This window comes from Lontra canadensis, unplaced genomic scaffold (genome assembly GCF_010015895.1).
Source record: "Lontra canadensis isolate GAN:19392208 unplaced genomic scaffold, GSC_riverotter_1.0 scaffold81, whole genome shotgun sequence".
Lineage (NCBI taxonomy): Eukaryota > Metazoa > Chordata > Mammalia > Carnivora > Mustelidae > Lontra > Lontra canadensis.
The window spans coordinates 7,395,679-7,410,174 of record NW_022631075.1 but is presented as its reverse complement, the minus strand read 5'-3'; positions in this window follow the sequence as shown (position 1 = coordinate 7,410,174).

Below are 14,496 nucleotides of genomic sequence, written 5' to 3'. Positions count from 1 at the left end.
CAGTGTTTAGTGATATCATTCCGATATGCTGGGAGCTGAATAAGTTGTAAATCAGAGAAAAATTAAGTCACAACAGAATGTATATTACTAAAACATAGAACATATAGAGAAGGAAATAATAAAATGATCACAGAGTAAGAATTATTCAGGGGGCACCCTGGATGCCTCAGTTGGTTGTGTCTGCCTTTGGCTCAGGTCATGATCCCAGAGTCCTGGAATGGAGTTCTGTGTTGAGCTTCCTGTTCAGTGGGGAGTCTGCTTCTCCCTCTCCCTCTGCCCCTCCACCCCCACTCCGCTCATGCTCTTTCTCTCTTGCTCTGTTCTCTCTTAAATAAACAAATAAAATATTTTTAATGAGATATTCAGAAATCTATTCAATAAATAGACTTGGAACATGTTATGTGTGATAGGTACTCTAATAGATCAAGCAATCAAATAAATCTAATGCAGTTTGGTAAATGCCACTATAGAAGACATGCAGGGTACTAAGAGTTTCTATATGAGGAGCTCGAATTCCTAGAATATGAAAATGGTGTCGAAGACATAACCCTGTATTTTTTTTCCTCAGGTAATTTATATATGTTAAAGAAATTATGTATTAACATAGTAGCACACTAACACAATTGGAAATCAGAAACTAAAATATTTGGAATACAAATGCTAGAGGAATTTAGAAAAAGTAAAAATCATTTGCTTAGTGAGATAACAGAGGAAGGTACTGATGAAAGAATCAACTTTTTCTAAGTGCAAGTATATTGTAAGAATATGACAGTCAATGAATACAACATATAATATAGAAGCAGTAATTAAAAGTGACAATTAATGAGATGGGGAATAAGAGAAAAGCATAGTAAACCCTGAAACAAGAATTTTGTAAAAAGGAGTAGTAAGTGATAAGCTTTATAAAAGTAATGGGGTAAAACTGTGAAGCATTGGGGATCTGTGGTTATTTAGGTTACTTATAATGAGCTTTTGTGGTGAACAAAAATGTGCAGCCCTGGGGAACCTGAGTGGCTCAGTGAGTTAAGGCTCTGCCTTCGGCTCAGGTCTTGATCTCAGGGTCCTGGGATCCAGCCCCACATTGGGCTTTCTGCTCAGGAGAAAGCCTGCTTCCCCCCGATGCCACCTGCCTCTGCCTGCTTGTGATCTCTGTCAAATAAATAAGATCTTTTAAAAAATGTGTAGCAGATCTGATGCAGTGAGTATAATTATCAGAAGATCCCAGGTGTTGTGTTTTAATCCACCACCATGTTTACATAAGAGTAGCCTTCCAAGAGCAGTTGCCAGCAAATGATAGAGCCATACTAATATTGAGGCAGACCCATTCCTATCATATGTAGGACTAGTTTCACAGGACAACTTTGGTCTCAGAACTCCATATCAATATTGACCTAAATATTCTTATTTTCATTTTTAATATTTTTTAAAGATTTTATTTATTTATTTGACAGAGATCACAAGTAGGCAGAGAGGCAGGCAGAGAGAGAGGAGGAAGCAGGCTCCCCACTGAGGGGAGAGCCCTAGGCACGGCTCAATTACAGGACCCTGGGATTATGACCTGAGCTGAAAGCAGAGGCTTTAACCCACTGAGCCACCCAGGTACGCCTGACCTAAATATTTTTAAAACTGTACTATAGTATGAGAATCTTCCTAGTTAGTTCTTTCCTTCCCAGAGGCCAGACTTGCTGAATAAAATAACAGCTCTTTCCTTCTTCTCTAACTTCTTGTCCTTTGTTTTTCAACACAAGACTTTCTGATAATAAAATTTATTACCCTTCTGAAAACACAACCATTATAAATTCTTAAGCCAGAAAGTGCAATGATTAAAATCAGATTTTATTGGGACTAATATTGTAATGGTATACAAAATGAAATTAAAAAAAATAAAGTCCTGGAAGCATACAAACAAATTTGGATGGTTTGGATTTCTTTAATACCTATATGATGATAATATGGGACTCATAGTTGGCAACACATACAGAAAGGAAATGATAGAACAGGTATGATGGAGAATTGTACAGTAGATCAATGTTTGCTCTGATTAAAAAAAGCAATACACATATCCAAGAAATCATTTTCTTCAAAAATTTATAATGAACTCCTTCAAATCAGTTTAATAAGATTGATAATCTAACTTAACATATTTTTCACTATAGATGATTCCAAATCTTCAATAAACATTAATATGTACTCAACATTAATTAGTTATCAGAGGAATGCTAGTTCATATTGGATTGAAAAAATATTAAATACCCATGAAAATAACCAAATTTTCAAAAACAGATAATACCAAATTTTGGTGAGGGTGTAAAGCAACCTGACTTCCAATATAATTCTGATGGAAAAATAAATTGTTATACCCACTTAGGAAAAGTGTTTGGCAATGGCTACTATGGTTTACCATATGTATAGTCAATAGCCAAGGACTTCCATTTCATTCCTATTGTGTTCATTCTCATTATTGTATAGTTTTCATTGTTCGAATATACTAAAGCGTATGTATTCATTCTACTGTATGTATATCAAGTTAAAAACCAAGAGCTAATTTCTGATACTGAAAGTAAGGATAGTAGTCATCCTTGGGTGAAAGTGGATCAGTGCTGCTGAAAATATATTGCTTGTCTCAAATGACGGTTATACATATATTCACTTTGTGAAAATTCATCTACAATATACTTATCATTTTTGTACCAACTAAATATTGTATATTACATATTCATATTTTACTTAGTCACAAATTTTTAAATAAAAATATAGCCTTTCCAGATTAAAAAAATATTTGTACTTCTTGCTCTATTGATCTTATTGTATATGCTTTTACTGTTATGGTTGGGTTTGTTGAATGCTTATCATTTCTTTTTTTTTTTTAAGATTTTACTTATTTATTTGACAGACAGAGATCACAAGTATGCAGAGAGGCAGACAGAGAGAGAGAGGGAAGAAGGCTCCCTGCTGAGTAGAGAGCCTGATGTGGGCCTTGATTCCCGGGACCATGAGATCATGACCTGAGCCAAAGGCAGAGCCTTAAGCCACTGAGCCACACAGGAACCCCAAATGTTTATCATTTTCTAAATGTATCAGTGTATATAGGACTTAGCTCTCCAATTAGGCAGTAATCCTTAAGCACTAGGACTATTTCTGATATTTATATCCACTCATGGATCTCTTCTTAAAAGTTATGTTGTTCCTAAAATCTTAGGTCATGGCTCTTATATCTCTGTTCTTGTGTTAATGATGTGTGCCTGTGTGTACAGATAGGTGCACTAAATTGAAAATGGTATTTATTTTTAACTTCCTGATATTATCTTATCACCTTAAATTTATATAATTATATTTTCATAATTAAAACATTTTTGTTCATTATACTGTTTTTGCAGTGAATACAATATCTGGAGACTGGAACTGCTGACTGAACAGGTGCTGTAAAGAATAGCTAATGGTTTAGTAGCTATTTTTTCCAACTGTACTGCTTATATTTATTCCAGTGATAATGGAAGATACTCTGTATCCTCTTGGGCAATAACACCTGAAATGATAAAAAAAGTATGGTTGCACAATGCAATCATAATGAAGAGTTGTTATTATATGAATTAGTAAACAGTATTTCCCAAGATTAGAGCATTATGTAAATTAAAGTCTATAGATATCTGATTTATTTTAGTGGTTTTTGAAAAAGGGAATTGACTTGAAATATAAAACAGAAGCAAACACACACACACACACACACACACACACACACACTTTTTATTTTTCTTGTGTAAAAGCTCTTTTGCTTTAAGGAAACTAGACAGTAATGCATTATATGTTTTCCTCAGTGTACTGTGTTGTAAGTGGAAAGATGAAGCCATACAGTACTGTCCATTTGAGTACAACTCTGTAAGACTTAAATATTTACCTGCAGAAAGCTTACTTCCAGCTATCATACATTGAATATTATTGGAAGTTATTCAATGAACAGAAGAATAATAGGTACTCTAGAATTTTCCCACAAAACCTGCTCATATTTAAAAAGAATTTTCATCATAAGTAAATTCTATTGATTTGATTAATCTGGAGAAATGCTGAGCTTAACTTTTATTTCTGCAATCCTTTATTTTTGGAAACCCATCAGAGTTATGACAAATGGAAGGAAGGCAATATTATATTTTCTCATACTATTATTATAAAGACTAAAAGAACCTATTTAGAAATGAAAGTGAACAAATATTCAAATTACATAAAAAAAGAAAAAACATTTTTACATGTATTCAATGCAATTGCAGTGATGTTTAGATCATTGGATGTCTATATGATTTAATGACCTTCCAGTTTGTGATAGATTGATGAGGACATAGTATATGAATAGAATTGGCTGAGGAATTACCAGTGATAGATCTTCATTACTGGACCAGTGAAACTGAAGGATACCTTTTTATAAAAATGAAAGCTTTTTTCCTTCACTGTAAAAAAAAATCTTTTTTAAAATATTTATTTATTTATTTATTTATTCATTTTTTATTTCTTTTCAGTATAAAAAGCCTTAAATAGTCACTATTTTGCTGGGAAAATCAATAGCTAATATTTACATATATTCATCTAACAAATGACTTAGTTCATGGAGAAAATTGAAGATAATATGTGGGTAAGAGTGGTAGAAAGGATTGAGTGAAAGAAAGAGATCTGAAGGTTCTATTTAGTGTTTAGTAAAACTATAGGAAAAGATGCTGTTATTCTCATTGCTTCAAATTTGAGGGTTGTTACACAATTGTCAGTACATTATTATGTGAGGACTGACTATTGGCAGTAAGGAACGATTTTCACATCTTTGCCATTAAGGTTCTTGATACGATTTAGATCTCACCAATAAAATGTTTCAGAAAGAGACTTAGCAGAAAGGAGGTAGAAGCAATTTGGCTTTTCTGCAAGAGACAGAATTTGTTGATGTTGGATTCATCAGACATAACTAATTATCATAGTCAACCAGATTCCATCTTTTCCTGTAAATCATATATGTCAGAGGTGCAGGGGAAGTGTGACATTTTCAGTTGTTCCTTTTCAGTTTCCTGACTATATCTGCAATAGTGAATCTAAAAATTACCGACACTCCCCAATCGACTACCAAGACTTTCACTGGTTTTAAGCATGTAGTTCCCTGCATTAAATCCCATTTTGCTAGAAATATCTACAATGATTTTTATGTCTCATATCATATGCTGATATATTGTAATTATTATAATGTTTGAGGAGATGACTACTTTTGGCAAACATAATTAATCTGATTATACCTTCTTAGATGAATTATTTAACAAGTACATGTGTTTTTATTGTTTCTTAAAGTTTATTTTTCCTCGAATCGACCAGGGAAGTATGAACCCTTGAAACAGTTTATCATAGTGCATGTTAAAATTACCAACAATTATTTATTGACTACCTTCTATCTTTATGTATATATTACCTTTATGACTTTCTACTATATACTATATTATTATCTACTACCTTCTGAAAACTGTGCTATGTCCTTATGTTACAAGAATGTTGTATAACATATTTTATGCTTACAATTTTATATTTGGAATTACAATCCCAATCTTTAGTAACTGTGATATCTTTTGTAATAATGACACTTGGATTAGGTAGAAAATTATTTTATTTTATCATACATCATAGTCTGCCATATTATTATGAGAACTGATTTTATTATAAACTTTACATTTTACTTAACAATCATAACTTCCTTCTATGTGTAGCAAACTACATTTGTTTACAGAGAGATAAGATGAATACATTGTGGCCCATTTCCCAATGTGCTCACAATCTAGTGGCTAGTACAAGCATGGGCAAGACAGGTTATGACAAATTTAGATTATGATGCACTCAGCCATTCAATATAGAATTATAAAGCAGACATTATAATAGTATAATCAGAGGGTTTTAGTTTTGATCAAGAAGTTGAATAAACCTTAACATATTAATAGAAATGTTGTCTGCCCCTACTTTGAATTTGATCAAAGCTAAGGAGGAAAAATGACATTTTGTACAAACAGAGCAGCCAGAAAATGACATAAATGTATGAAAGTAAGTGGGCTATTTGGTAGTTAAAAATATTTTATTACATTGGAGTATATAATGCATGCTATCAGGATGAGTTTGAACTTTATTTTCTAGGCAATCGGGAGACAACAAAAGAGACTTAACAACGGAATGCATGATTAAAATTGGTTTTAGAGAGGGGAGAATGACAGGGGTCCTGAAAATACCAATATCCTTCTTTTGCTTTGTATTTAATGGCTATTCTGCAAAGGTGACATTGCCTCATTAGTATAACTACTGTAGTATAATTGCCTGACATTAAGCTTTTTTATTTTAATGTTAGTTCCTGATATTAAGCTTTTGATTTTCAAGGCATCCATTTCAGAAACAGCCATCTTGAATAAACATAATGCCAGCTTTGTGACACAGCTACTAATAAAACAACTAAATAAATCAGTCTGCCTCATCCATGATGTTCCCTTTTTAGAAAGTCCTGGGTAGCCTAGATAACTGACTGCCTGAGTCAGCTTGTTTTTCCCATCCTGTGCCCTAATTTTCACTCTTATACTTTAAGTTCAACAATAAAGAGTAAACATGTGAAGCCCTAGGCATTCTTCCATGGACCCCAATAAAGGCAGACCTGCAAGTCCATTCACTATTCTCTTTCTCTCTCTCTCTCTCACTCTCTTTCTCAGGGACTTGGCTGTATGGTTTTTGGGTGTGTCATGTATGCTTCAGTGTCTGAGTAATAGATTTTTTTTTCAAAATTCTCTGAGATTTTTGTCCTAATGTTTGTCTTGTAATCATAATAAGAAACACAAATGTCTTTTACTCCACAGCATTAACTTTGGTTGGGAAAATATCTGTGGGGGGAATCCCACAGATGACTGCCTCAGGCATTCCTAACCAACAACATCACTATCAATAGATTACAATAAACACAAAACAACTGCTTTATAACAAAGATGGATTACTTATGAACTGAATTTTCTCAGCCAAGGGTCCAAAGCTGGATTTTCGAGAATATTATTTTTGGATTCTGCTATCTATAATGAGAAATATCAATGTGTGACTTTATGATCTCATACATGGCTAGTTATATTAAATTATTTATTATAGTCTTTTAAATTTTTTATTTCTTTTAATTTATTATAGTCTTAAGGTTTCTCTTTTTTTCCTAGAAAGCATAACCTTAAATTGTGTAATAAATCTACATTATATGCTTTTTATACTTTGTCTAATGATATCCTTGAAGAATATACTCTCTTTGAATGAATTTGTACTATGATTAAATCCCCAGTGAGCTGTAAGAATTGAGAAATTCTGCAGGCTTGAGTGGAAAACAAGAGATAGAGTTTTAAACCTGAAATGCTTTATAATAGACTATTTTATATTAAGAAAATCAACATAAAAATGTATACATGATCATCTAGTTCAGTAAACAATAGAACATTGCCCATATTTCTCCATTTTTTCAAGTAAAGATGTAACTTCTTTGATTTTTTTTTTCTTTATTATTCTCTTCTTTGCTCTCTCTTTTGTCATTGAACACATTTTTGCTGGGATCTAAGAGACCAAAAATGCATTTTTAAGTCATATTTATAAGTTGGAATTAGGTTTAAGATCTGATTTTTTAGTGGAAAGAAATGAAGTTATATTTTAGTAAGATTTGCCCTATGGATAAAGATGTTAGCACTTTATTAGGTCTTTACTTTATTTTCATGTTTGAGGAACAAAGACTTCAATTATTTAATCACTGTATTTTTTTGCTTAACGGAGTAATGGAATTATGATGTTATTCCCTGTTTTTATTAATCACCTCCTTGTGTTCTATTATTAATAATAGAATGGCAAGATTGAAAATAATGCCTTTTGTTCGATGTTTCTGAGTGTCTTTGGTGCTACATTTTTGAACCAAACTAAAGAATACTCAGGATTTATTGTGTTCCAAAAACTGGAAAAACACTTATACAAAAACATTTAAAGATTTCTACTTCCTCAAATAACCCTTGGAATGACTAGTGAGTAAAATACCATGTTCTTGACTTACTGGGTTTCAATTCACCATCAGAGTTACCTCCAGAGGTCTGTGTATTGTTATCTAGGGAGCCTCTTCTTGGTTGTAATTAATTGTAAGCAGCAGCCCAAGTCACACACTAGCACAAAGACCATCAGTAAAAATGTCACATCAAAATCAATTAAAGCAAATAGACTTTTTAGCTATCCGTGCATCTGTCAGGACATTACTGATCTTGACTCTCACATATCATATGTATGAACTCTTTATCATGGTTAATTTTTCTTGCTACAACATATAGACCAACAATCATAGATACTGACTACACAATATAAATTCAATTGACATAAAGCTGTATAAAAATTGTGTGATACCAGTGTAAGTATGAACATACAGCCTAATTGAACAAAATAGCAATTAAAGAGGGACAAAGAGAAGATAATTATTTAGTATGTGATAAATACAACATATTAAATTGGAGTGAAAAAAGTTACTATTCAGTCAAGTATGTTAGAATGAATTGTCATTTAGGTTATATATATATGTATATACATACATATATGTATAGATTACATATATGCATGTATATGTATAGATTACATATATGTATGTATATACATACATATATATAGATTACATATATGTATGTGTATATATATATATGATCTATACATTCTTTATATTTTACACTTAAATAGATTCTATGTAGACTAAAGTGATAGTTTAAACTCAGGAGATATACATCAGAATTTTCTTTCAGTTCTCTCAAAATATGTATTACAGTGATACTGGGATGAACTAAAAATCAAAATTGGGATGAACTAAAATGTCAAAAATAGGTTAAATAATAGTACATTTATCAAAGGACTTTTATGAAAGAGAAATAAAAGAATATCATCTCATTTTACTCATATATGATTGCTGTAACCACTTCTTTTTTACCTGACATATTGTTTTTACTGATCTTTGTTTTTTCTGTCTTAGCATGATATAAATACAACAACCTGTTGAAAAGTGAAAATTAGAAAATCCAGTTAACTGTCTCTTTTCCACACTTTTTTCTCTGAACTGAATTAGTTGAAAGGTTGAATGATTTATAGAAATAGTAATATAAAATGCTGAATAGCAAATAAAAATATATCTATCAAACTATATTTATCATAGTATTTTTAGAGGTGCAAAAGACTTTAGAAATCATATAATATAATCTTATCTTCCTGGAGATGAGGAAACTGAGTAAGCAGTAGTCTTTTAAAAACATGGATATTAAACATGTATTTCTAAAAAAAAAAGCCATATAAAAATTGGAAACAAGAACAAAAGCCAAACAACTTAGGAAGAAAAACAATGAAGTGCCAAAATTAACAAGCAATATCTTATGGTCATTCTTTCTAGGATTGTGTAATTTCAGATTAAACTAAACTCCCTTTGGAGAAGAGGTAAAAATCAGACCCTTTCAAAAAGAAGGGATGACCATTCTGTTCTTCCTAAGCCTCTACTTTGATTGGTATATCACAGTGATATTTTTGGTCTCCTGAAATTAGTATAAATTCAGAGCCAGCGTCCAGTAGTCCCTGAAATTCTGCTTATTTCATTTTCCCTAATGTAGTCTTTCTGGTAAAAGGCTTTAGGTCTCTAGGGAAGAGTGGGATAAAGGCTTACATTATACATTTTTGGTAATGCATTGGGGTCCTTCTTCAAGGGAAATCTACTTCTCCTCACCTTCTGGGGCTTCCATCTAGTTATAAGTGTAGGGGCAAAGGGTGGTGGAAGTGGATGCAGAGGAAATCTTGCCTCCAGGGAAGCATTTACAGTTTCTTCAGACAATGCAGGGTTAATCTCAGAAATGGAAATATCATTCTTCCTTGCAAAGAAGACTCTAAGAATTTAAGGGCTCTGTGTTTCCAGCTTCATCAGAATCTTCTCACATGTCATTATCCCAGCTTTCATGATATAATTTCTTCCCAAGTAATGACATTTTAAAGTACACACCCTGCAAGGCAGATGATTTAATTTGCACTTCAATTCAGCCCCTGACAAAATGTGGTTGTGAGTTTGGTTTTCAGAAGCCTCAGCTTTGACACTACTGGAGATGAGAGTCTCTTTTAGGGCAACCATAGAAGATTTCAGGTCACCCTTGAGGTGGAAATTCAAGTTCTGGAAGTCATCCTTTCTTTCCCCACTTTGTCCAGGGACATTTGGAACAAAAAGTCAATCTTTTTGTACCCCTTAGTTTGACAAAAATGTTGGAGATATTGTATACATGGCCACCCAGATCCTTGACTCTTATAAATGTTTGATTAGAAATATTAAATGGTGATATTTTGTTTGTCTTTGTTGCCACATCATGCCATGGAGTATCACTGCTCTCTTTATTACTGAAAATACCATTAGTGTCTTCTAATCTAATCAAATTAGAGACCTAATTCTAGAAACTCCAGAGACAATTCAGAAAATTCATTTTTTAAAATTCTATTCCTCTATAAGAACTTTTGGTAACAAAATCTAATTAATAAGATACTTCAGTGAAACAGAAGTATTATCTATCTATGTTTGTCTATGTTTATATCTATATATCTAGGTCTATACCTATTTATATTTATATCCACATCATTCATATCTATATATAGTCTATCTACATTAAGAGATGGAGAGAGAGAATTATTATGAGGTACTGGCTTACGCAATTATAAAGACTGAGAAGTCCCATCTTCTGCCATCTGCAAGCTGAAGACATAGGAACATTGTCTGGGTAATTTAGTCAATGTCAAAAGACCTGATAATCAAGGGATCCAATGGCATAATCCCAGTCTGAGACCAGGAGAAGATGTGATGAGATGTCCCAATTCAATTAGTGAGGCAGAAAAAAAAGAAACAAATCCTCCTTCCTCTGCTTTTTGTTGTTTTCAGGCCCTCTATGGAATAGTTGATGCCCATTCACATTAGAGAAGCCAAACTACTTTACTGAGTCTATAGATTCAAAGCTAATCTCATCCAAAAACACTATCACAGACACATCCAGAGATAGTTTACTGTGGCCAGTCAACATATAAAATTAGCCATCACAAGTCCATGCTTGTCAACATGGCATTCCCATACATCTCCTTAAACTACAGTTAGCCTCCAAATAAAAACAAAAATAATGTCATAATTCCACCTAACATTATAAAATTATACTGCATACAAATGAAAATACACTAACCCCTTCCCCAGAAGAGGAGATAAATTCCTTGGATGATATTTACCCTTTTCTTTGATATCTAATAACTTAAATACTATGATGTAAAATTAACAATATTTGGATATTATAATATAAAAGCAATACATTTTATGTTACATAAACAAGGAAATACAATGAATATATACATACATCATAGCAAAATAAGGGGTAAATATAATTACAGTTCTCATTTCTGTAAATGATGATGTAGTTATAGCTGTTATTTTAATTATCTTCTTCTACTATTCATCCTGTATTTCATTTGTTTTCAATAAGCACCTCATTTGTTCATGATTCTTTACCTGCTGGGCTAACCCAAACTTTCATCCTTCAGTGGTTTGAGCCATTGGTAGTCCTGAGTAAATTGAGTTGTTTCAGTTTTCAGTTGACCTTAATCACAGGGCATGGTAATGCTTAGAGATGCCCTGGGTGATATCTTGTATTCATGACACATGCTGCTTTATCTCAATTGATGAGTAGCAATCCAATTTATCCTTGGTAGTCAGGATCAATCATCTCAACCAACAGTGTAACTCCTTTATTTGACTATTGATTCAGAGGCCCAACATGGCTATTATAAATAGGAATCTACTTATAGAAGGTATTTTAACTAATCAAACTCATAAAAAACATAAAGTATAATGGTGGTTGTCAAGGTCTTGGGGCTGTACATATTGGAAGATGTTATGGAACAAATGTTAAGCAAGAAAAATAAATTCTAGAGATCTGCTCTACAACACAATGCCTGTATTTAACAATACTGTATCACACACTTAAAGATTTATTAAGAAGATAAATATCATGTTAAGTGTTCCTAAACAATAAAATAAAGTAAAATAAAATTTTAACTATGAACAAGACAAACATAGGAAAAACTTATAACTGCTATTTATAATGAAATAAATGATTTTAAATGCACTTTATTGTAGAGTGAATAGCTTTTAATCTTTCATGTTTGCCTTTTAATAAAATTTGAGCTTGTGATTATCACTCACAGTGTTATAGAAGACCTTTATGCAATATTCCACATGATAAATGCCCTCTTGAGTTTAGTAACAAAAAATTGTTGTATCTGAGTTTCTGGTTCAAGGTTGTAACATAGGAAGCAATTGATTTCACCCCCACTCATGGACACCCAGATTTCACCCCCACTCATGGACACCCTTCATAGGAAACAATTACTTATAAAACAAACAAACAAAAAACACTCAGGAACACCTGGGTGGCTCAGTTGGTTAAACATCTGACTCTCGTTTTCAGCTCAGGTCAGGATCTCAGTGTCATGAAATCAAGTCCCTTGTTAGGTTCCATGCTCTGCATGGAGTCTGCTTGAGATTCTCTGCCACTTACTCTCCCTCTGTCCCTCCCCCTGCTTGCACTGTCTTATCTCTCTCAAGTAAATTAGTAAAAGCTTTTAAAAAATAAATAAATAACACCCAAACTAGCTGAGTGATTCCTATACATTGGGTAAATTAAAAAAGAAAAAAAAAAGATTTATACTGAATTGGGTAGAACAGGTTGAGATGCAGTCTTACCAGAAAGCCTATCCCCAGGACAGTGACACACAATTGTGAGGAAAAGCACAACTTTCAGCCTCTCCATGAGGAGTGACATGATTGGACTGAAACATCTAACATCTTATCTTTTAAGATTTACACCTGAGAGAGAAGCCCCCAAAATATGTAGCTCTGAAAGCCAGTGGGGCTTGTGTGCATGAGACCCACAGACTATAGTGAAAAAAGAAATAGTTCTTAATGGTCTAATAGAACTCACCATGGCCATTCTCCCCCACCTCAGCCCAACATAGAGGCAGGAGACTAAAACAGTTTTTCTACACAAAAAGCATATTAGCATATCTTAAAAACTGCAGGCTTGAGAGTCAGGATTATTATTTCAGACACAACCAAGGGTCCACTTCAATGCTTTCCAAAGACTGGTGTAGTGAGTAGATGCCATCTTTGTGCTCTCCTTCTGTAAACAGGTCACTAGTATTTCCATAAAATGACATATTTCTGGTGCCTGCGATTTAGTGGCTGCTTCCCAGAGCACACGTACTGGTAGATACTATGACTTGTGTTCATGAGTTCAAATGGATGGTAACAAAGAAACTATTTGTAACTGGCTACCTCCCCAGGGCTCAGTGCAGAAGACTGAAATGATCATCTCCCAGTATTCCCCTGAAGAGCTATACTGTATACCTTTAAAAGCCACTGCCTGAAAGTCTGGCTTCCAAAAAGTCTGCATTTAAGTACCAACTAAGATCCTCTCCTTTGGTACACTGGCAAGTCTTGACACAATCTCAACTACTGAGAACCACTAACGACAAAGAAGTCTGCTTAGACAATCACAAAGATTTGAGAGATAGTCAACAGCTAGGGCAGGGTTGGATAATAAAATTTATCTCCCACACAAGACCACTTCTTCAAGACTGTGAGATGGCTATTTAATGTGCAGAAACCCACACAGAGAATCAAGGAAAATGAAGAAACAAATGATTTTATTCCAAATGGAAGAATAAGATAAAATCTCAGAGAAAAACCATAATGAAGTGGATATATGAGATTTAACTGATAAAGAGTTCAACATAATGGTCATAAATATGATTTCCAATGTTTGAACTGTGCATAAACAAGATAAGGGTTTCAACAAAGAGAAGATATAAGAAAATATCAAACAAAAATTATAAAGCTGAAGAACACAATGACTGAACTAAAAAAAAAATCAATAGAGTGATTTAATTACAGACCAGATGAAGCTGAAGAAAGGATCACCAAACTCAAAGATAGGGCAGTGGCATTCATCCACTCAGAGAAGCAAAAAAACAAACAAAAAAGAATGAAGATAGCTTAAGAGACTTAAAAGACTACATTAAAAAGATCAATATTCACAGTATAAGTGTCCTAGAAGAAGAAAGAGAGAATGAGGCAGAAAGCTTATTTGAAGAAAGGGTAGTTAAGAACTTTCCTAACCTGGGGAAGGAACTAAATATACAGATCCAAGAAACCCTTGCATTCCAGTCAGATGAATGGAGACCAACCCTGAGACAAATGATGATTAAATTGTCAGAAGTTAAAGAGAAAGAGAGAATCTTAAAAGCAGCATGAGGAAAACAAGTTGTTACATATAAGTGAGACTCCATAAAAATCAGCAGATGTTTAAGTGGAAACTTTGATGGCCAGAAGATAGTTACATGATATATTCAGTGCTGGAAGGAAACAAACAAGCAAACAAACAAAACAACAACAGCAAC